Raw genomic sequence first — 24223 nt, 5'->3', positions numbered from 1 at the left:
CTCCTCGATTCTCCTCACGCGTATACAATCCCAGATAGCTTAAAGAGGTCCAACCAGATGAGGAAGGAGGACTCTGCACACTCTGCTGAGGGTTCCAACTGGGTTTATTGAAGGAGCAGTGAAGGATCACAGGCAGGGTGGGTAGGAGAGAAGCACGGACACAACCAAGCTGAAGGGAAGCACGTGGCAAAGAGCCAGAAGCTGGGCGGGAACAGGGTTTACAACACTGTAGCGAATAGGAGGGGCTAGGGTACAAGGAACCAATGGGATAGGGGACAAGGGGAGGAGCAGGATTGAAGTGATTGGGGATGTACAAATGAAATGAGGGGAAGAGGGTGGCACTAACATACAGTCCAATGGGGAAGGGGGAACCACAGAACTTTCTGGATCTTTGGGAGGGAGCCATAGTTGACAGACACCTACAGGGGCGTGCCCTCCCAAGGCATCTCCGCCCCACTGTCCCTAGGGTCTCCTCCCACAGTTGGGATCCCCTAGAAGGGTGGAGTTTTCCTCTGAAGGTCCAGTGGTGGTGGTGTTTGGCCTCGTGTTTCTCTGGGAAGTCTGTGGAGAAGAAATCTGCTTCTTTGAGAATCTAGTTGGAAAAAGCTGGCTGTGGTGTGCCAAGACTGAGCTTATATCCAGGTAGGATAGCTTGGCTCCTCCCCCTGGATGGAGCATCTCACAATGGGATGATGGAATTTTTATCAGTCATGCCCTGACATTCAATGGGCCATTAAGAGAAGATCTTTCCCAGAGGGAGGATTGGTTGTAGAAGAGATAAAGAACACTGCTCAATTAACAGATGATACCTGCCCCACTTCTAACAGATGGGAATTGATGACACACCCCCAGCTACATCCCACAACCAGGAATCTTTGTCTTCTTCACAGCCTTCTCCTCGATGCCACCAACAATTGAAAATGGAAAATCCTGGTTTGAGGAGAACAAGGGCTGAGTACACTGAGATTGAAGGTCCCTCTGCCCAAGTCCATCTCTAGAAGTCACCAGCCATCTGGGCTCCATAAAACCTCCCAAACACCAAGATTCAGCCCTGAAAATACCTCCCAGGCGTTCCCTGTCTCTGGTCTCTGCCCTCTGGTGTTCAAGAGTTGCCCTCTGTCCCAGCTGCTGCGGGTCACGCTTGTATTGGGGGTCCCCTTGTGAGAGTCTGGCTGAAATATCCTTCAATTTGCCTCACAGCTGTCATTGAGAGACCACTGAGAAGACCCCCCCTGTCTAAAATCTTTGGATTTGTAGGAGAAAGTTACACCAAGGCTCTGAGGCCTGAGTGCATTGCTAAGTTATTGTTTTCACAGGTGTGTTTTCTGCATGCTATACTGAGCCCAATGAGAAGAAGGGGGCACTGTGCCCTTTTTTTGCAACAATAGCCTCGGAAGCTGTCCCACGTCTTGGCCTGTCTTGACTTCTCCTGAGTTTTGGCTGGTCCCCCACAGAAGACCCCTCTTGCTTGGTGGCAACCACCGTGACAGACAAACTGAGATGACAGAAGCCTCTCCACCTGAGAAAAAACCTGAGACATGAAATCCCCATGTGAAAAGGCCTCCCTGGCACTCCCCAAAGACTGAGACTGAAGACCCCAGCCCGGGGGAGCTGCATGGGGGTAGGCGAGCTGACCAAAGCAAGATGGATGTTGCAGGTGCGGGCATTGGACCATGAAAACAATGGCCCTTGCCCACTGAGATATGGACTGTGTGTACCCTTTTCCAAATACCATTCTTTTTACAATACATTCAGTTTCTAAATAATCCCCCTTCCCCCCACTGACAAGTGAATAATTGGAGCCAAGATGGACTGCATCTCTGAGATCTCCCCAGTGTAACAGGCAGATCCTCGACTGGACTGGACCCAACGACTTCGTCTCTACGTTTGGTAGCTATATTCTCCTCTTTCTCTCTCTCTCTCTCTTTCTCTATCTTTTTCTCTCTCTTAATCCCTCTAGCGCATTTTGCTGTGGTCATTCAATAAAGGTGCATTTGTTTTGATCATAATTGCAAACCCCCTTGTACCGTGTTGGTTTTTGCACCCTGAAATCCCTTACGAACCATCACGAAACCCACCCGTAGGGACGGATCGTGACACCCCTTTCTACTTGGTCCCTGCCCTCCCCAGGCTACTGCCAGTCCCAAGAATCGAAAAGTTCCCCCTTTTCCATTTCCCCATTAAGGGATGCTGGGGGGGTTTTGGGATCCTAGGGTACCTTCTCTCCTTATTCTCTGCTTTGGGGTGCAGGGGATCCAAGGAGTCCCCCCTGCCCCTCTCCAGGCTGTTGCCCCCTCTCTGGGTCCCCACTTTGGGCTCCTGGGGACACAGAGCTCTGCTCCTCCAGGCTGCCTCTGCTGGCAGCCACCTCCTGGATCCCCCAGTGTTTTCCACTCAGCTTTGGAGTTCTATATTTTCCAAACATCCCCCCCAAAGCAATCCAACCCAGGCACCCCCCAGGATACCTGGGCCAAGCTCCCCCTCCCCGGTCACCTGCGGGATGGGGGCTTGATGATCCCATGGGTGGGGGCTGCAAATTCAGGAAGTGCTTGACCTTGTGGTTCTTTCTGCTTTCTCTGATCCTTGTTGGTCTCTCTTCTTCCTCTTCGGCCCGCTCCTCCTCTTCCATCCCTTCTCCACATCCTCCCTAAGCCCACCTCCTTCTCCTATTTTCATCCCTTCTGGCTTTCCTTCTTCTTTCCTCCTCCTCCTCCCCCAGGAGCAGTGACACCCTCCGTGCCCTGTTCCAAAGCCCTCGCAGCCCGCGGGAGGACTGGGGATGGAGCTGGGACAGGTTGGAGCGGGGCTCTCGTCTGTTCCCATCCGCTGGGGGCAGGGGGAACCCGACCTGGGGAAAAGGAGAGGCAAACTGGGGAAACTGGGGGCTGCACATCCAAACTGGGGCTTGCTGGGGACCCTGGCTGGGGACTTCCAGCCCTTGGGGCTCTATTCAGGACATCCAGGAGGGGCAAATTCCGGGAGGGCTGGGTGATCCCAGGAGTGGCATCACCGGGAGGGATTGGGCTGTACTGGGATCCTACTGGGATCATATGGGCAGTGACTGGGATTGTACTGACATCATACTGGGATCATCCTGGGAGCAGCTGGACCCAGGCCAGGGGAGACTGTGATCACAATGAGGTTAATCAGATCATACTGGGATCATACCAAGATCAGAGTGGGTTCATACTGGGACTGAGTAGGAGCCTGTGGAGTGCAATTGAGACCTTGTTGGAGGCAAATGGGATATACTGGATGCAAGTGGGATCATGCTCCGTGTGACCAGGAGTAGCTGTGAGCAACTGGGATCATGCCAGGAGCAAGTGGGAGAAACTGGGAGTGACTGGGTACACGCTGGGGGTCATTGGAAGCAACTGGGCTTCTACTGGGATGAAATGGAATCATGCTGGAAGTGACTGGGAATATGCTGGAAGGAACTGGGATACACTGGGAAAGACTGGGAGAGACTGGAACAAAAGTCAGGGGGAAAGGGAGCAAGTGGAACCATGTGGGGCACAACTGGTTCATACTGGCAGCAACTGGGACCACACTAGTATAGTATATGGTAGAGATAATTCATGCTATATATGTGTATAAAATACTGTAAAATCCAAGTTATGGCTTTGACCACCCTGGCGGGAGCAGAGTCTTATTTCTATTCAATTAGTTCCTGGACAACGTTAAGATAATATCAAGTCTATTAATGTATGAATGAAACCTTCCCGGGCCATGATTGCTGACTTCCCTGAAATGTCTAAGGCACTCACGAGGACCTGCACCTGGGAAGATTGGTCGGCGCCACTCTGCTACGTGTGAATGCAGGCTCTTCCGACGAATTCAGACAACCATCCAGACATCTGGACTGACTTTTGCATATTTCTGCACTTGTATAGCCCCAGTTCTTCATGTGAAGGGACACAAAGGAACATTCGGTCATTTCTGCCTCAGGCAGAATAAACTGTATATAAGCTAGCTGCATGAAGCAGTCGGGGTGAACCACTGGGGAGACGCTGACACTTTGTCGGTTGGATCTCAGTTCACCCGGCGACGACACCTGGGGTTGACACTGCCTTACATGTGGTGGTTTTTCAAAATTCTATTTTTGTTAACAATCTAATAAATCCTTGTTAAAATTTATTATAAATTTGGCTGCCGATTTGATCATTTGCAACACTAGGATCATCTCTGGATCATACTGGGAGTGACTGGATTAACACTGGCAGTGTCTGAGAGTGACTGGGAACACACCATGCACATCATCCCTAGACTGAGGGTGACTGGGAGCAACTGGGCCCACTCTGGGAGCACGCTGGGAGCAAACGGCATCATAGTGGCACTGACTGGCTTGATGTAGCTGGAGGCAACTGGGACCATACGGGGAGTGATTGAAAGTAACTGGGATTATGCTGGGACCATACTGGGAGTGCAGGCATGTGACAAGGATCATACTGATACATAAAATTTCAGTAGTCAATGCAAATTTTATTTCTATACCTTTTATTTGAAGAAGGCGAACAAGCAGTGCTGGATGGCCTGGGAGTCACTGCTCACTCACAGCACACACCACTTACAAATTCAGTAAAGTATATAGACTGTTTTTAAGCCTACAAAGCATTTTCCAATGTGCTTGGTTAGTACAAATGAGTAAATATCAATTAGCTGGAATCAGCAATTTCATAATCTTTCCAGGTGCTTGTTGCTTTCCTGTCCTTCTTGTGCTCGTCTGGAGGGAGGCCCCTTTACTGGCATCTGCTACATGATTTTGTTAAGCTTTATATTATACAGAAGCATTTAGTCACATTGCAGTCCCCTAAGCTTTACCACAACTTCCTCTATTTTATTCTAAGCATCAGTCATCTTGCTACCTCATCTCTTTGCTTTACCATCCTTCCCCTATTTCCAAGCTTTATTTGGCTATAGAAAGTTTCAAAACCCTTCTTTGTGTCTATCCCAAGGAATGCATCCATTTTCGACTCAGCAGATACAAGCATGTCCTGATTCCATTGCTGATTGACACAAATCACAAAAACATTTTTCACAATATTGCTCACCAAATTGCTGATGTGGGAATCTACTTCCCTTTCCTGTAGGGCATGTAGAATGTGCTGCTGGCTTACAGTGGCAAAAGCCTTGGCGATGTCCACAAATACAACACCCAGGGGTTTCTGTTCTCCTTTTGCTGATCGAATTATGGTTTACAGGAGTTTCAGGTTTTCAGAGCATCCCATCGCTCTTATGCTCTTGCCCCTCAACCCTCTTTGCCTTGGGTTGAGGGGCAAGCCTTGGTCAGTTTGGCTGTTAAAATCCTGGAGAACAGTCTTAGCAAGATGGAACTGATCGGGATGGTTCTCCAGTTGTTAATGTCCTTTAGGCGCTCTGGTTTGGTCGACTAAGGAATCAAAACAGTCCTGCAATCCCTCAGCATGTCCGGGATTTTTCCTGATGGGAACCATAATCTGAAGATCTCCCTGCTCCGGGAGTACTCTGGATCCATCTTCTTAATGTCTCTTAAAGTTATCCCGGACTGGGAGCTGAGTTTTTGCTCATCTCCTGCATATTTTTCTCCATTCCTTTGCTGTAATTAAGTCTCTGAAAACACTATGGTCGACTTCCTCATTAATTTGGAAGTTCCCAAGGTTATCAGATATTCCAGGTGTTTCCCATCTGGCTTTAAAAACTGAATAAAGTTCACTGAGAGGGATTTCACAGGACAAATACTCTATGTCATTCAGGATCATTTTAGCAAGCTTTCCCCTATCTAGATGGAACAGGTCCTGGAAGTGAAAATAATGACTTTTCTTCTTAACTGCTCTTCTTTTCCTCCACTTTTTAAAAGGTCTTGTTGATCCTTTTTCCTAGGTCCCCATTTTTCTTTTATCTCTCCTTGCTGTTCTTACCTGGCTGATTGATTCAAGGCATCAGAAGCATTCATGTGCTGATTGATTGTTGATTGCATCTCCTGGCCATCTAGGAAGTGCTTGAATGCCCAAGGGAAGGTGTTGATTGTCCCAGCTGATAGCCATGCCCTGAGGGTTCTGAGATAATGGGCCTGCAGCTGCCCCTGCCTCTGGCAGTTGCTGTTTCCCAGCTGTTTCTTATCCTTATCAGGGTGGTGACTCATCTTGGCATCTGTTTTCCTTCCAGCAGCTGGTCTGCCAGGCATCTGACTCCTCCCAAGATCTTTGTCCAAGTCCGTTCTCAGGCCCACAGCTGCTCTCCTGGTTTCATGACTCATCCCAGGTTCCTCATCTGCATCCTCAGCTGGTTTCTTGGGCAGCAATCTCCTTTTGTCCCTGATTTGTTTATCTGTCTTGCTTCTGATGTGTCCTGCAATGAGTTTATTGATGCTTTTGTTCCACTCAAACTGAGCCTCCAATCTTATCAGTAGTTCTTCCTCCTTTTTAGTCCAGCATCTTTTGTGGGGTCATCAGTTGGAAGTCTCTTTTGGGTGGGAAAAAGCAACCCTTTCCTGATTTCTAACTAATGCATCTGCCAATCTTTTGTGTTGCTCCAAACCAATTTTCATCTTGAAGTCCCTGCTGCATTCCTCATATATCCATTCCCTGCCTGGAGCCATTTCTCTCTTTCCCTGCATGTAGGAAAGTGACAAACAATATCATGATCATTACACTTTTTTTTTTCCATATTAAGCACACTGAAAACAAGCCTTCCTTTACCCCTGGGCTACCCTCAGATATTCAATCAAGCCCAACACACAGTTCACCCAGGTACCACAGCAATTCCAACGTTCTTGTCTCTGTGACACCATGAAGGTGGCAATTCCAACATTCTCCACTCTGTGACTGCACAGATGCGGCCGCCCCAGTGTCCCCCTCTCTATGACACAATGGCAATGGCATCCCCAGGGTTCTCCTCTCTGTGACATGACATCGGTGACAATCCTGATCTTCCACTCTTTGTGAGATCACAGTTGTGGCAGCCTAAATCCCTTCTCTGTGACACCACAATAGTGGAAGCCACAACGTTCTCCTCTCTATGACACCAAAGCAGTTACAGCCCCAGTGTTCCTGTCTCTGTGAGAACACAGCTGTGACACCCCTATTCCCCCTCTCTGTGACGCCACAGAGGTGGCACCCCAAACATTCCCCTCTGTGTGACACCAACACACTGGCAGACAAGAGAATCCCCTCTTTATGAGAAAACAGTGGTGGCTACCCAATGTTCAAATCTCCCACATTGGTGGCACAGCCAACATTCCCGTCTATGAAGACACAGTAGTAGCAGCCCCAACATTCCCCTCTCTGTGACACTGCAGCTGTGGCAACCCCAACATTCCCCCGTCTGTGACACCACAGTAGTGGCAGCCCCAGTGTTCCCCTCTCTGTGACACCAAAGCTGTGGCAACGCCAATGTTGTAAATGATCAGATAGGTAGCCAAATGGATAAAAAAAAATTCATAAAAATTTATTAGATCGACAACAAAAATAGAATTGTGAAAAAAAAAACCCCACAGCTAAGACAGCGTCAACCCCGGGTCTCGGCGCTGGGTGAACCCTGGAATCGTCTGACAGAGTGTCAGCATCTCCGTGGTGGTTCACCCCGATTGTTTCCCGCAGCTGGCATATATACCATTTATTCTGCCTGAGGCAGAAATGACAACAGACTACTGCATGTCCCTTCATATGTATAACTGGGACTATACAGATTCAAACATATACAAAAGTCCAGAAATCCAAATGGCTCATCTAAGCTTTCCGGGGTAACTTTCTTCAGCATGTAACAGGGATGTCACCGATTTCGATGCAATCTGTCCAGGTGCAGTCTCTGGTGAGTGCCTGGCATTCCTGGGAAATTGGTGCTGATTGCCCAGGAAGGTCCCATTCACAAGTTAACAGACTCGATGCTATCTGAACGATGTCCGGGAAATATTTGCATAGACTTGGCTCCTGGCCAGAGCAGCGGGCAACCTGATTTTATCTGGATGATGTCCGAGAATGTTTTGAATAAAAAAATACTCTGCCTTTGGCTTATGATGGTCAGAAGCAGATGTCGGATCTTTATAATATTTTATGCTCCTATATAGCATGAATTATCTATATTATATACTACACCCTTCCATGGTGCCCCGGCTGGGGGAGCTGTTCTTTAATCCCTTCAGGGCCAAGCAGCTGCAGGGCAGAGCTGGCCCAGGGCTTGGGCTGGGCTCTGGCAGCTCTGGCAGGGAAGGAGCCTGGGGCCACAGGAGCAGCTTGGGCTGGCACAGCTCCAGCAGCAGAGCGGTGGGCAGGGAGGGAGGGAGGCAGTGCTGAGGGAAGCCCTGCTGCAGGGCAGATGGAATAGACAGAGCAGGAGATCTTTCTCCTTTTTAATGCCTTTATTAAGCGATCAGTTCAGGATGGGGGGGGTTTGACAGTTCCACAGCTCCCTGCCACTGCTCCCAGCAGTGACTTGGAAGAAGAGGAATGTGCAGCTCTGTCCCCTAGGGGGTACAGCCAGGACTCCTGTCCTCACGAGGGCAATGGGGGTATAACCTGGGTTTGGTTTAGTTGGCCGGTTCAGGAGTCCTGGACCTGACTGACATTTCTTGTAACCGGGGCGAGGGGCGACCGAGGTTTTCAGCGTCTCTGCCGGCTTCAGACCTCGCCCCTGCTGTCCAAACACCACCTTGACCTCTCAATTCTGCTTTGGCTCGTCTCTTTTGGGGTATTTTCCGGGATTTGGTGGGGGTCCCGTCCCATTGCAGTCTGGGTTTTGAGATAAATGTGCATGTCTCCTGAGATTCCCCCTCCCTTCCCAACATCCTGGAGGGTTGTTATCCTCTTGGCAGCAGGCAAGGGTGGTACTGAAAAAAAGAATTCTCCACAATAGAGGGTTAATGACGATACTCAACAGGTGATTACAACATTTAACCAACAAAAGAACTCTTGGCCAGCGATCAGTTCCCAGCTTAACTTTAAACTCTGCAACCCTTTTCTTAAAAAACGGGTAACTCTTTTTTTACTCATAACAGCAGATGTGGCACCTGCCGGGCCTGCCCTGCAGGGCAGACACTGCCCTCAGCAGCACAGCTCTTGTGTCCCCTCCAAGCCAGCACAGCCCTCAGCCCGGGGGCTTGGGGCCCCGAGTCCCTCCTTGGCCAGCAGAACAGCTCCAGAGATGAAGAGCATCTCTCCCGCCATGTGCCCATTCCCTGCTGACCAGAGCCTGAGGGCCACTGTCCTGCCCTGCTGCTGCCTGGCAGGGGCTGGGCAGGGCTGGGCAGGGAAAGGCTTTTCCTCAGGCCTGGCTGTCTCTCCTTGCCTTGCCCAGGTGCTCCTTGCATTGCTGAGGGTCTCTGGCATGGCAGTTCCAGCAGCAGGGTCAGGCCCAGCCCTTGGGCTCCTCCTGTGCAGGCTGAGCACAGCAATGGGGTATCCCAGCTCCCTGCGCTCAGGGAGCTCTGGGCAGGGCAGGCTGGGAGGCTGGCAATGAGCCAACTCTCCGCAAGCAGTGCCATGGACAGGACCCTTGGTGTGTCCTCAGGATGCCATCCAAGCTGTGAGCTGCCTCCAGGTGACACTGGGGGACAGGAGTGTTCTTGGCCAATGTGCAGCTGAGACTCTGAGAAAAGCTGAGCCAGTTTGCTCTGCTCTCAGCTGTGTTGTTAGCGTTCAGGAACACATAATCACGGAAAATGATTATATGCAGGTGCTTTTATTGAAGAGCTCTGGGTGTCAGGAGTACAAACCCAAATCTGACTCCGACATGGGTTCGGGATTAACATGTTTTTATATTCCACCATTATATAACTTTCATGTTAATTATTAAACTTATATTGCTCTATTGTATACATAGATTTCAGCCAAGCATAGCCTCCTTAGATTAGGAACATACAGTTTCTCATGGCTCTTCTTATGATTATACAATAATTAATTTTAATTACTAAACAATCATCACATCTAACAATTATATAATTTATCATACTACTTACGCAGGTGAAATGCAAAGCTTAACATTTCAGAGTTTTCTCTTAACATTTTTCCAGGGCCCCACTATCAGTGTCAGGCTGATTTTCAGGGGAACAAAGGGATTGCCCTCGATCTCAGAAAGGGCAGCTGGGGACAGATGGAGTGAGACAGATGGGACAGAGCACCTCCCCTCACCCTCCCCTGAGTTACAGCCAATGCTCTTGCTTTGCACAGATCTCTCTGATCTCCTTGGGCACAGTAGTGTAGTATATGATGTAGATAATTCATGCTTTGGAAATTGTATGAAAATTATAAAGATCCAACCATGCATCTGACCCCCATGGCCAGAAGCAGGGCTTTTCATTTCCAAAAGATTTCCCGGACTGGCCCAGATAAAATCATGACCATTAACGAGTGAATGAGTCTTTCCTGGGTGATCAGCGACCATTTCCCAAGAATGTCCAGAGCATTCACCGAACAACACCTGGGAGAGATTACATCGAAAAGCGGCGACGTCCTGGCTACAGCTGAAAGGAAGACAATTCCGAGGAGCCCAGACAGCCATCCAAGCCTATGGACTGACTTTTGTACGGGACTGCATCTGTACAGTTCCCGTTATACATATGTAGGAACTTACAGAAATCTTAGGTCATTTCTGCTCCAGGCAGAATAAACTGTATATAAGCTGGCTACCTGGAGCAGTTGGTGTGACACTCTGGGGAGATGCTGACACTACATCGGCTCGACCTAAGTTCACCCAGCGTCAAAGTTCGGGGTTGACGCTGTCTTGGCTGTGGCCATTTTATAATATTCTATTATTTTTGGTTGTCGATCTAATAAATTTATAAAATTCTTTTTTATAAATTTGGCTGCTGATTTGATCATTTATAACAAATTTGTGACGGCCCAATGTGATCTGATATTGGGGTCCAGGAACCCCTTTTCCTGCCCGGGGGGTGCCCCGCTGGTTTTAGCGGCCTGGACCGGAATTGGATTTTGGAACCAACCAGATCCAAAAAAAAAAAAAAAAAAAAAACCACAAACCAGAGCCACGGGCAATGACTGGAGCCGCGTGCTAACAGAGCCACAGCCAAGGGAGATAAGGGCCCATTCTCGACTCAGAAAGATCTAGAGAGATCTCTGAGATCCGAGGTTTTTTTCATCCGTAAAAATCAACGTGCACGAAGAATTCCACGCAGGAAAAAGACTGTAAGTATTGTGTGGTTGGGTGGAGCGTGATCGGACTCGTGTGTGAGACGTGACATTGTCACGGAGCGAGTGCGGCCCCACGATTGAGGTTCCGCTATCCCGCGAGGGAAGAAGCCAGTCAAGGGGGAAGCAAGAGGTTCTGGTTCGAAACACATGACACCTGGGGCTTGGGAAGACTCAGGGGGAAACCGGTCACGTTTGGGATCGGAAGGGGATAAGCGAGCCTGGAAAGGTCCAGAAACTCACACGCCTTCTGAAACCGGAGAAACAGGTGAGAAAGTCTACCTACAAGTCGACAGGGTGGTCAACTGTCCGACTTGGTCAGGCTGGAGACTTTTCGCGAGCCGGGAAACCCGACATTGGAGAAAGGATTGGGACTCGAGACGAAAGTCCCAGGAAGACAACAAAAGGTAAGGAAATTCGTAACCTTCTTTGAGAAAATGGGGTTGGGAAAAAGCAAGGGACAAAAGAAAACTCAGGAGAAAATCCCTCAAGTCCCCGGGAGAGTGTTACCAGAAATACCCCGAGACAGCCCTCTGGGGTGGATGCTGGAACACTGGGATGAGAATCCACAAAGGTGAAGAAAATCCAAGGAAAAGATGATTCATTTTAGTATGGAGAAATGGGGAGGGAGGGAAATCGGACAGTACGTGGTTTGGCCAATATTCGGCACGTTTGAAAGTTGGACCTGTGAGTCTTTGTTTGACCACGTGAACGGTCGCAGTCCGCAGGACCCGGAGGAAATCGAGTATGCAGACATGTGGAAGCATGCTCGCCCGAGTCTGTACCCAGTGAGAGCCTCCTGGCGTGCGGCGAAAGCAGGGAGGAAGTGAGAACCATTGGAAAATATTCCACCACTTTACCTTGTGGCTCCACAGCAGCCAGGTCCCGTGCTGGCACAAGTGGCGCCAGGAATGCCTCCCGAAGTGGAGGTGCCGCAAGTCCAGGCGATTGCATCACCACCACCACCAGAACAAGTGGCAGCATCCGCTCCCCCACATGGCCACGCAGCTGCAGAGCAGCCGCAGCCACAAGTATCCCCGAAGGTCGAGGAGAAGGGGGCGGGTGTCCCCAGAGACGACTCTCCCCCAGCACGCCAAACTAGGAGGAGAACGAGGAGGTCGACCGCGGGGGAAAGTGGGGATGAGGAGGAAAAACTTGGTGTCTATCCCTTACGGGAGGTACCGACGGCCCCAGGGGTGATTGGATATGTCCACACCCCGATTGACACCAGTGATGTAAGGGCGTTCAAAAAGGAGATGGGAAAGCTGATAGATGACCTATTCAGAGTAGCAGAGAGGTTGGATGAATTTTTGGGAACAAGCATTTACACTTACGAGCATCTCCAAGCGATCCTCAGGTCGTTATTTATTAACGAGGAGAGAGACATGATCCGGTCAGCTGTGATCAGGGATTGGGAAAAGCGGAACCCAGATGAGGGGTCCGGGGAGGAGCGGTGGCCGAACCAAAAGCCGTCTTGGGAAGCCCAGACAGAAGAGGGGTGAGATAAATCTGAGAAATATGGTGATTCAAGGGATCAGGAAGGCGGTACCGAAGGGGCAGAACATGAGCAAAGTGCTCAGGGAATGCCAAGGGAAGGATGAAACAATCACGGAGTGGTTGGAGAGACTCCGGAAGGGTTTGAGGATGTATTCAGGGGAGGACCCTGATTCCCTGGTGGGGATGGTGTTGTTGAAAACTCAATTTGTGGCAAAATCTTGGGAAGATATTTGGAAGAAGTTAGAGAAAATAGATGGTTGGCAGGAACAAGAGTTGCAGGAATTGTTGCGTGAAGCTCAGAAAGTTTCCATGCGCCGGGATGAGGAAAGGCAGAAAATACTGGCTAAAGTCCTGGTGGCAGCGGTGAGAGAGGCTCAGAAACAGGAACAGGAAAAAGATGCGGCAAAAAAGGCATCGACAAAGAAGACAGGTCCATCTCAGGCTGAGGACAAAGATTCCGGGGAGCAAAAGCATGAGTTTGAATGTTACTACTGCAAACAAAAGGAGCATATTGAATGAAATTGCCCCAAGAGAGCCAAGGATCAGGCAATGTTCCAGGAAGATTAGAGGTGTCAGGGGCTTTTCAATTTGGGTCCCAGAACATCTAGGGAGCCCTTGATAAAATTAAAAGTGGGACCCTACAAAGAAAAATTACAGTTTATGGTGGATTCAGGAGCAGAGTGGACAACGGTGTTGGGGAAGATGAAACAGGAAAGCCTTACAAATATGATTGCCTGGCAAAAGATTTTGAGAATATAGAAACTATAAGCGAGATTGAAATGAAAGCAAGCTTTGACATCCCTTAGTTACTGAACAACAGGAAAACAATGGTGTGGCCGGCTGAAGGTAATCCCCTTTTGATGAAACAATACCCTCTGCAAGCAGGCAGGTCCAAGGGTCAGAGCAGACCCTGCCAGCTTGGCAGAAGGGGTCTGAAGAGTAGTTTTTAGGGTTTAAAATGTAGCACAATATGGTAATGTAGTGATTCTTATAGGCTGTATGTAAATGCTATAGGATTTGTATGTTGTACTAGATTGGTTAGTGAGAATCAGAATATTCAACACAGAAGATGATATATTGTATTGTAATGGGAACTTCGCTGTCTTATGCTCTTGCTCTTGTTCTCTTGCTCTTGCTTTTACTCTTGCGCCCTTACTCTTACTCTTGCTCTCACTTTTCTGTGCTCTTAGCTCTTGCCTTTTACGTTATTACCCTCTCATTTTCTCTCTTCTCTCAGGCCTGCTCCGAGCTGCAGCTGGCAGCTCCCAGCAGGGCCCTGTACCCACGCCCTTCACAATAAACTGCAAGTTCCACGACTTGGCTTCAGAGATCTCTCGTCTCCGTCTGTCCCGATCGTGCTAACCCCCAGTCCGCCTACACGACGGTGTTAAAAATACTGAAGGGATGCTCTTTAAGCGATGATTCCATGGTGGTGACAGCAGCAAAAGGGGACCCTTTTGAGGTCCCAATCATAAAAAACATTGAAATAAGCACGGGAAACAGAAGGCACATTGGTAGCATTTTAGCAGCTAAAGGTGCAGATTTTAACTTGTTGGGGCGGGACATGATGGTTGCTTTGGGGGTTGGGCTAGCGGTGGAGAAAACTCAGCTCAAAGTGAGACTTTACAGCCTCACTGCCCCTGATGAGGAGAAAATAGACCCGAGGGTGTGGTAAGTCCTGGGAGAAGCTGGGAGGTTGGACATAGAACCAATTTGGGTGGAAATTGAAAGACCCGAAGACCCTGTGAGGGTCAAACAATACCCCCTCTCCATGGAAGGGAGGAGGGGTTTGAAACCAGTGATTGATGAATTAATAAAGAAAGGAACATTAGAACCTTGCATGTCAAGACACAATACCCCAATTTTGGCAGTGAGAAAACCGGACGGCAGCTTTAGGCTTGTGCAAGATCTGCGGGCTCTGAATCAGAGAACTAAGACTCTGTTTCCCACTGTCGAATCCTTACACTTTGTTAAACAATCTCTCCCCTGAAGATACGTGGTACAGTGTGATTGATTTAAAGGATGCTTTCTGGACGTGTCCTCTGGATGAGGGCAGTCACAATTATTTCACATTCCAATGGGAAGATCCCGAGACGAATAGGAAGCAGCAGCTCAGGTGGACTTTGTTGCCTCAGGGCTTCGTGGATTCTCCAAATTTATTTGGACAGGCACTTGAGCAGGTTTTGAGTGAATTTGTACCCATGGAAGGAACAAAGCTTCTACAATACGTAGATGACTTGCTGGTTGTAGGGAAAGGGGAGGAGGACGTAAGGACAAACACAATTGGGCTTTTGAATTTTTTGGGGGGGAAAAGGGATTGAAAGTTTCAAAATCGAAATTGCAGTTCACGGAACCGGAGGTCAGATATCTGGGACATTGGTTTACAAAGGGAAAAAAGAAATTGGATCCAGAGAGGGTGTCAGGAATTATTGCCTTACCACCCCCGCAAACAAAAAAGGGAGGTCTGGCAGCTTTTGGGATTGTTGAGGTATTGTTGGCAGTGGATTGAAAGTTATAGTGACAAGGAGAAGTTTCTCTGTGGGAAGCTCACCACAGACAGGATCAAATGGACACAAAAGGATGAAGAAGAGTTTAAGGGGGTCAAGGAGGCGCACATGGCAGCACCAGCGTTGAGCCTCCCTGATGTCAGGAAACCTTTTCAGTTGTTTGTGTGCACTAGCAACCTCACAGCACATGGGGTGCTGACGCAAGACTGGGCGGGGATCAGGAAGCCTGTAGGGTACTTGTCCCGGCTTTTGGACCCGGTCAGCAGGGGCTGGCCCATGTGTTTGCAGGCTATTGTAGCTGAGGCTTTGCTAGTGGAGGAAGTGAAAAAGGTGACTTTTGGAGCACCCCTGGTAGTATTTGCGCCGCGCAATGCGCGGGGCATACTACAACAGAAAGCGGACAAGTGGCTCACAGATGGAAGGTTGCTGAAGTATGAGGCCACTTTGATTCATTCACAGGATTTGGAATTGAGAACAACGACTGCGCAGAACCCTGCACAGTTTCTGTTTGGGGAAGCGGCGGAGACACTAGTTCGTGACTGCGTGGAAACAGTCGAGCTGCAAACCAAGATCAGGGAGGATTTAGAAGAAGAAGAACTAGATGAAGGGGAAAAATGCTTTGTGGACGGGTCAAGCAGAGTGGTTGAAGGGAAAAGAAAATCAGGATACGCGGTTGTGGACGGGTTGACAGGGAAAGTGATAGAGGCAGGTCCCCTGAATGCAAGCTGGTCGGCACAAGCATGCGAATTGTATGCGGTTTTGAGGGCATTGAAAAGACTGAAAGGGAAAAAGGGAACAATTTTCACTGATTGGAGGTATGCCTTCGGGGTGGTTCATACATTTGGAAAGATTTGGGAAGAGAGAGGGCTGAGCAATACAAGGGGAAATGAACTAATGCATGGGGAATTGATCCGACAAATCCTGGAAGCACTGAGAGGGCCAGAAGAAATTGCGGTGGTCCATGTGAAAGGGCATCAGACGGGAATTCAGTTTCGAACCAGAGGAAACAATTTGGCGGATCAGGAGGCCAAAACTGCGGCACTTAGGGTGGTAAGTACCCCAGAGATTGAAAGAGAAGAAAACCCTGAGGATTCCCCTCAGCCCTCCCCAAAGGAAATTGAATGCTATGAAAAGATTGGAGGTGAATTGAAAGAAGGTAAGTGGAGGCTACCTGATGGGAGGGAATTAGTTTCCAGAGGATTTACTCGGAGGATTGTGCAAAGGTTGTACCAGAAAACATACACTGGGGGGCACAAGCCCTGGCAGAGCAATTTCTAAAATTTTTCGTGTGCAAGGGAATTTATGAATTGGCGAGACAGGAGGTACAAGGGTGTTTGATTTGTCAAAAGATAAACAAATCAAGAGCCAGGAAGGCTGCCCTGGGGAGTCGCCCCATTGCGTACCAACCATTTGAAAGAATCCAAGTTGATTTTACTGAATTGCCAAAAGTGAGAAAATTCAAATTTGTATTGGTGATTGTAGATAAATTGACTCATTGGGTAGAAGCCTTCCCCAGCTCTCGAGCAACGGCGCAGACGGTGGCCAGAAAATTGTTAGAGGAAATTGTACCCCAATATGGGGTAGTGAATTACATTGATTCAGATTGGGGGACACATTTTACATCAAAAGTTATAAATCAAATGGCTGATGCTTTGGGCATTCGGTGGGAGTACCACACTCTGTGGCACCCCCCGAGTTCAGGACAAGTGGAAAGGATGAATCAGACTTTGAAGGCACAGTTATCAAAATTGATTTTGGAGACAAAGATGTCCTGGTTGAAGTGTCTGCCCTTGGCTTTGCTTAATATCCGAACCATGCCTCATTCAGAGACGGGGCTCTCACCGTTCGAAATGCTGTATAGGACGCCATACAAGCATGGAATGCCGGTGGGACACCACAGATTTGAGAATGGTCAGATCCAACCATACCTGGTTGCGATCAACAGAAACTTACAGGAATTTCGAAAACAGAGAATAGTGACACAGAGTGCTCTTCTGGGGTTCACTATTCACAAATTTCAGCCTGGGGACAAGGTGTTTGTAAAAGTGTGGAAAGATGCACCGCTCTCTCTTCACTGAGAAGGTCCTTTTCTTGTGCTCCTGACAACAGACACGGCCATTCGGACAGAGGAAAAAGGCTGGACACATGCGTCTAGGGTGAAGAAAGCCAAGCAGCAGGAGGAAGCACCTGACTGGAGGGGCACTTCTTCCCCCGGTGACTTGAAGATCCAACTCCAACGTCCTCGTAAATGACCAACAGCGAGCAGATAAGTTGTATACTGTCAGATTGTGTATGCTATCCCTCTGTACACCTTAAGTGTGAATATTGTCAGGGGGCTTTTGTTGTTCATTGCAGAAGGGGACAGAGGCCAAAGGGACGGTGTACCCAGTGTTTAGAGGAGGAGCTTGAATTGACTGACTGTATCCTGACCTTAGCCACCAATTTGAGTATCATTGAATTAGATTCTCAGGAGTGGTTTCGTATTTTTCAAAATGGGGTGCATGGGAAGCTTAGATCTCAAGCAGAAATCTTAGATGTGGAGTGCTGGAAATCCATCAGGGTCCTGCGCAGTTCTGATGCAATCAGGGTGTCACAGTGGGGCGCCTTTAAGAGGAGGTATGCGGCTAAGTCCGAGGGCGTCTTCCCTGAAGAGTACTCCTGCTGCCGCGAAGATGGTCTTCCTCACCGCTGGTGGCACCCCAGGGGGCGGAGGCAAAGGCAGAGGAGTATGCCTAGTGGGAATCCTGATTGGCCTGAGCCTAGTCATGGGCGGGACACAGAGTCTGCGCACTGAGGTCCCCAAGAAAGGCGGAAGCGAGAGCTCCACAGATGAGTGCGAAAAGTGCACTCAGGTGGTCCCAGTCGCAGGGGACTGGGGACACTCGGCATACCAAGCCCCAGAGGAATGTCTCAGAGGAACTGGCAGGTACTGTTGCAGAAATGGCACTCGGGTGAAATTATGTGAATTGGAAATCGGGACTTGGTGTATCAATCCCGAGGCTGGGTTAAGGAACGGACAGTCAAATGATCACAAGCACCAAATGAGGAAACGAAGCATGGAACTGATGTCAATCCCCATTTGTAACCAGTGTAACCGAACCATGTGGGTCGGGGGGAAGACAGAATCTATTTTCATTGCATATCACCAGGTGAACCCACTGTGTTATGATAACGTAAGGCTGGAAATATGCATGATGAATGAGAAAATGTACTGGATAGCGAAGAATATGAAATTTGACAGTAAGATTGCCCTGAACAAGGACCCGCTCATATTGGACCTGGCACCGGCAAGCAATGACAGGTTGTGCTTACAATATGATAGGGTGGTTTGTTTTGCAAAAAATAAAAATAATGAGGATCCTGAGGGAAGGATGAGAGAGATAACTCAGGAGCTGAAACGAAGGGAGTCAGAATCGAGAAGACAGAGAGTTGAACATGAACAATTGAAAACATTGGGCAAACAGTATAAAATACTGGAAAGACAATATGTTGATGGGGAATTACCTTCCCCAGACAAAAACCTGTTCATTGATTTGATGCAAGAAATCGCAACAGATTTGAGTTTGTCAAATTGTTGAATTTGTGGGAGGCTGAAATCTGCAGAAAAATGGCCTTGGAAAGGGGAAGGTTAGGCTCCAGAACAGCTCTTGAAATGGGACAATCCAAGGGTCTCAAAACTGGCACAGAGACCCGAGGGGTGGATTTTAGATCAAAGAGTGATTAGCACAATCTGTGTCAGTCAGGAGGGAAGAGAGTACACCGAAATGGTGGGATACACTCTGTGTGCATCTACCCTGACGGTGAACTCAGACACGAAAAGCAGAGCCTGGCACCCAGCCCCTCCTTTGAGGTATTGGAGCCAAAAAAAACAATACAAATTGTGAATAGAACAAAAGAATAGGATTGTGCTGGGTCAAAAATCCAGGAGCCAACCCTTTCCAATCCCTGGAGAGTATAAGGGAATACTGGGGAGACCCAGGGGAAATAAATCTTAAGTGGAAAGCCCCTGATGGAATTTACTGGATATATGAGAAAAAGGCATACAGTGAGTTACCTCAAGGTGGAAGGGGTCATGCTCTTTAGGCATGATCCCACCAGTTTTCTTTACTGTCCCGAGGACAAAAAGTAATCTGTTAGGGGCTCCGTTATACGAGACCCTGAGAAGGGAGAAGAGGAGTCTGAAAAAGATAATACTGGTGATAAGTGGTAAACAAGCTTGGGGAGAGGAAGAGTGGCCAGCGGAACGAATAATTGATTATTATGGGCCGGCCACGTGGGCTCAGGATGGAAGTCACAGGTATAGGACTCTGATTTATCTACTGAACAGACTGATTAGGCTGCAAGCAGTTATGGAAATTGTTTCAAATCACACCTCCGAAGCCCTGGATTTACTAAGTTGGCAGCATACCCAGGTATGGGCTTTTGTGTACCAGAATCGAATAGCTCTAGACTATTTGCTGGCTGAGGAAGGGGGAGTGTGTGGAAAATTCATTGAGTCAGAATATTGTATCGAGATCAATGATTATGGAGAGACCATAAGAGGTTTGGTGGCCGAAATCAAAAAGGTGGCCCGTGACCCGGTCCAAAAGTGGAATTCCATTTTACAGTCTTCATGGTGGGACAAACTATTTGATGGGGCATGGTGGAACAAAGTGATGTTTCTTGTGCTCTGTTCAGTAGCCGGAATCCTATTCCTCCCTTGTCTGATTCCATGCTTTATCAGACTGATCCACTCTGTGGTCCAGGGGATGCAGATTGTAATAATTCCAGTAGATTCTGAGGGAGCTTCCGGAGACAACGCATCCAAGATCATGCGGTTGGGAGAAGGAAAGTAGGCCGGCAATGCTGCAGAGGCATTGGCAAAATTCGAGAAACAGACAACTGTAGAAATGAATAATATGATATATCAGGGCATCCCACAAGGTGAGTACGGAGTAGTGTAAAGGAGTACTCCATTTGTGAGGAACCCTTAATGGTGATGGGTAGAGGTAGGAAATTAAAAATTTAACAATTTGTGAGCATGAATTAAATTGGTGAAAAAAATGGGGAGGGATTGTAGTATATAGTAGAGATAATTCATGCTATATATGTGTATAAAATATTATAAAATCCAAGTTATGTCTTTGACCACCCCGGCTGGGAGCAGAGTCTTATTTCTATTCAATTAGTTCCCACATAACGTTAAGATGATATTAAGTCTGTTAACGTATGAATGAAACCTTCCCGGGCCATGATTGCTGACTTCCCTGGAATGTCTAAGCCACTCATGAGGACTTGCACCTGGGAAGATTGCTTCTACCAAACTCAAGCACCCGAGCCACTCTGCTACATGTGAATGCAGGCTCTTCCGAAGAGTTCAGACAACCATCCAGACATCTGGACTGGCTTTTGTATCTGTATGGTCCCAGTTCTACATGGGAAGGGACACAAAGGAACATTTGGTCATTTCTGCCTTGAGGCAGAATAAACTGTATATAAGCTAGCTGCATGAAGCAGTTGGGGTGAACCACTGGAGAGACGCTGACACTTTGTCGGTCGGATCTCAGTTCATCCAGCGCCAACACCCAGGGTTGCCGCTGCCTTGGCTGTGGTGGTTTTTCAAAATTCTTTTTTTGTTAATGATCTAATAAATCCTTGTTAAATTTTATTATAAATTTGGCTGTCGATTTGATCATTTATAACACATGTTGCACTACTTCTCCATGCTATGAATTCCAAATGCATCTCACCTCTCAGATGAATGCGTGGAAAACGCCAATCACTTGTTTTTTAAATTTTTAAATATTTAATAGTAATAAAAACAGTTATAAAAATAGCAATACAATTAGAGTAATAATAATTCAGGCAATTTGAATTAAGACAATATGAGACAATAAAAACAAAGAGTTACGGATGTCTGGGTACCTTTTTCTGGGCAGCACAAGCCCGAAAAAGGACACCTGTTAACAAAGGATTAACCCTTAAAAATAACAGCCTGTTGCATATTCATACACTTCATGCATGATGCATAAATTCCATTCAAACACAGGATTCGGCCTGGTCATCGTCAACTTCTTTCTCCTAATCCTAACAGCGCCTTCGAGGCGGGAAGAAGTTCCGTTCTTCTGATAAGGGAGCAATAAATTCTTTTTCTCCGAAATATTTAGGTGTCCTGTGGCTGCTATCTCGCTGCAAGTCCTTTCTTTTAAAAAAAGTATCCTACATAGCACACTTTCTAGTTTAACAATTCTTATAACCTAAAACTATATTTAACACACTACTGAAGAGAATTAATACAGCATTACTTTCTAACACAACACATATAATATTCATTTTAATATTTGCGAAAAGCCAATCATAAAATACGCATTTTTCAAAAATGACTTAGCGAGTTTTAGCCACTCTAAAATACCATGAGCTACACACAGTTTGCCTCTCCCTGGTTTTGTTGGAAAGCAATGCTGGAGCCATAAGTGCAGTGCTTATGCCGGTGCAGGTCAGGCCTCAGCAGGGACATTGCACAGCGGCAAGGGAGGAGATTTCCACAGGCACTGGAGCGAGCATGGAATAGACATGCAGACAAATGGGAGAGTTCCCAGCTCAGAGAGACCCTGCAGACGAAGGCATCTTGTCCCTCCTCAGGGCCTGAAAGAAACAGGGCAGGAGATCTTTCTCCTTTTAATGCCTTTATTAAAAGTGATCAGCACAAGGTTGGGAGGCCCTTTTAGGTCCTTTAGCAGTCGTCATTCCCCAGAGTGACTCAGAGTAGGAGGAAAGGGTAGCTTTGTTCACTCGGGGGCAGACCTGGGGATCCTCGCCTCAGGAAAGCACATGTGGGTAGATACTCAAAAATTCCACTTTCCCATCTAGAGTCCTGGCTCTAACCAACATCTGCTGAGGGGCCATTAAGGTTTTCAGCATCTCTGCTGGCTCCAGACATCACCCCGGATGTCTAGACACTATTTTGATTTCTTAATTTTGGGTTGGCTCGTTGTTTTTGGGGGTTTATTGGCTGAGTTTGGTGGTGGGCTTGCCCAAGTGCATCTTGGCTCCAAGGTTATTTGCATGTCAATTCCAAGGTCCCCTCCTTTCACTGTCCGAGAAAAGCCATCTACCTGGCTCAGGCGGGCTGGTACTGATACAATAGAGAATTAACGACTGACATTTGCACGTCAATCTCGTCTTTTCACCGTCGGGGTGCCATCTCCCAGGAAACAGCAGGGCTACGACTCGGGACGGTCCCCGCCCCTAGGACCAACCCGTGCGACCCCCGCGGGCCCCCACCCCGGCTCAGCCGGGACCCACGCCGCGGTGGGGGGGGCCGCCGTTCCCGGGGCGGGCCGGTCCTCGCTGGCACCACCCGTGGGGCTCCCCCGGCCCCGCCGGGACCCGTGCCTGAAGGGGGGGCACCCCACCGCTCCCGGGTCACCAGGCAGCGGCGGGATGGCTCAGGGCACTATCAAGAACAGGTAATTAAAAGGAAACTGTTAACAGGAGATTACAACACGAAATTATCAAGAAATAGTTAGAACTCCAACCTGGCAGCTATTGGTTTAAGTTGTGAACTCTGCAGCCTTTAAAAAAAAATGGGTAACCTTTTGTTGTTCATAACAAGGCCCTTTAAGGGTCTTCAGGCCTCTTTTAAGAGGAGTTTTTCTCTCTTTAGGGGTTGGGGGGGGGGATCGCACTACTTCAAGGGTGTTTTTTCCTCCCCATTTTAGGGTGTTTTTGGGGCCGCAGCTACACAAGCGCCTTTCAAGGGGGGATTGTGATGGCTTTAAGTGACATTTTTATGGGGCCCCCACTCCAAGCCCCTAATGGGGTGTTTTGCCTCGCAGGGTGGATTTTTGGGGTTCTCTCTACCATCGGCACTTTAAGGGCCCCCACTTTGGTCGGGTCCCACTATAAGTCCCCTTAAAAGGGCAACAGCACTGCCGTTGATTCCGACAGCGGAGCCCAGGGAGGGGTTGGAGATCCGGGGAAGGTTGGGGGTCCCAGGGGGGTTTGGGGGTCCCAGGAGGGTTTGGGGCTTCCTGGGTGATGGCAATGGGGACTCTGTGCTGGGTATAAACTGTTGTGAGGGGTTCCTGGGGGGGTTGTTGTGTATACTGGGGGTTTTGGGGGTCATGGTGGATTTTTGGGGGTTCCCAGGGGGGGTTTCAGGGGTCCCAAACGGGAGGATTTGGCGATGCCAGGGGGAACCCAAGGATGTTTTGGGTTCCTAGTGGTGACAGAGATGGAGATCCCGTGCCAGGTATGAACCTTCTCAGAGGGGTCTGGAGGGGTGTTGGGACGTCATGTGGGAATTTTGAATCCTGGGAGGGTTTGGGGGGTTCTGTATGGGGTTTTGCGGTCTTGGGATGTTTTTGGAGGGTCTAGGGATGGTTTTGGGGTCCTGGGAAGGTTGGGCTGTTCCAGGGGGTTTGGGGTTCCTGGGAGGTTTTGGGGGTATCTTGGCAATGCTGGTGACAGAGCTGGGACCCCGTGCCCGATATGAGCCCCCTCACTGAGCACAGGCAGCATCAGCGTGTTCAGGTGAATCCTGGGGGGCCCAGGGGATCACCCCAACCCCCAGGGGATCCCAAATGCTAAGGGATCCCCGAACTCCCCTTAGCGCTGGATCTGTTGCAGGCAGGGGGGCACCAGCACTCAGCCCACACCCCCCCACCATCACAGGGGGGTTCTGGAAGAAATCTGAGGGGTCACGGACAGGTCGGGGGGACCCCCAAAGTCCTGGGAATGGAGGAACACAGGGGAACTCCCAGGAATCCCCATATGCGGTTTACGGGTGATCCAGGAGGAGTTTGGGGGGGCTGGGTGGGTCATGAGGGACCCCCAGGAGTCTTCGGAGGGGAGAAGAACATGGTGACCCCCAGGATGGGTTTGGGGGTAACCGGATTGGAGCTTCCAGACGCCGAATCCGATTAGGAGAACAAGGCCGATGGCAGCGCTGACAGACACAGGGAGCACCAGGGTGAGATTCCCACTGGATTCCGGCTCTGGGAAGCACGGCATGGTCCGGAGGGGAGGGGAACCCCCATCCCGCTGCTCCACATTCTCGAGGGGAGGAACAGGGGTCCAGGGGGTCTCTGGGATAAGGAAAAGGGGGCTCTGGGGCTG

At 48.8% G+C, this 24223-nt stretch overlaps 1 pseudogene; it reads right to left on the bottom strand.

Moving 5' to 3' along the window:
- LOC132334705 (zinc finger protein 850-like) overlaps positions 1-24223 on the bottom strand; it is a 1130993-nt pseudogene that overhangs the window by 584515 nt on the left and 522255 nt on the right.

This window comes from Haemorhous mexicanus, chromosome 16 (genome assembly GCF_027477595.1).
Source record: "Haemorhous mexicanus isolate bHaeMex1 chromosome 16, bHaeMex1.pri, whole genome shotgun sequence".
Classification (NCBI taxonomy): domain Eukaryota; kingdom Metazoa; phylum Chordata; class Aves; order Passeriformes; family Fringillidae; genus Haemorhous; species Haemorhous mexicanus.
The sequence above is the reverse complement of the archived record's forward strand: the minus strand, read 5'-3'. Positions and strand labels throughout refer to the sequence as shown.